Raw genomic sequence first — 380 nt, forward strand, 5'->3', positions numbered from 1 at the left:
GCTTCTGTCAAAATGCAAGTGTGATTTCATTTAAGAGTTCCTGCTTCATTCTCTATCTCACTCGCATTATTTATGTACTTGAAAATTTTATTTCACTTCATTTCGACATGATGTGCTGATATTTTGTGCACTTTACGAAGTGCGTTCCATGTCGAATTGTTAAAAGAGAATGGTTTTTCCCTCGGTGTATGAACGAGAAAATATTTGAATGTGTGGGATTTTACGATGGTTTCATTTTGAATGTTTCAGTGGATCACGTTTGCTTCTTGCCAAAGTCTGATATTTCACTATGGTTCTTCTTATTTAACTTCTCGCGCAGCGACGAAACTTATATCTAGTATAATCAGCACATAATATAATCCTTACATAATTCATAAAAA

This window comes from Contarinia nasturtii, unplaced genomic scaffold (genome assembly GCF_009176525.2).
Source record: "Contarinia nasturtii isolate CC-2019 unplaced genomic scaffold, AAFC_CNas_1.1 Cnas_scaffold_928, whole genome shotgun sequence".
Lineage (NCBI taxonomy): Eukaryota > Metazoa > Arthropoda > Insecta > Diptera > Cecidomyiidae > Contarinia > Contarinia nasturtii.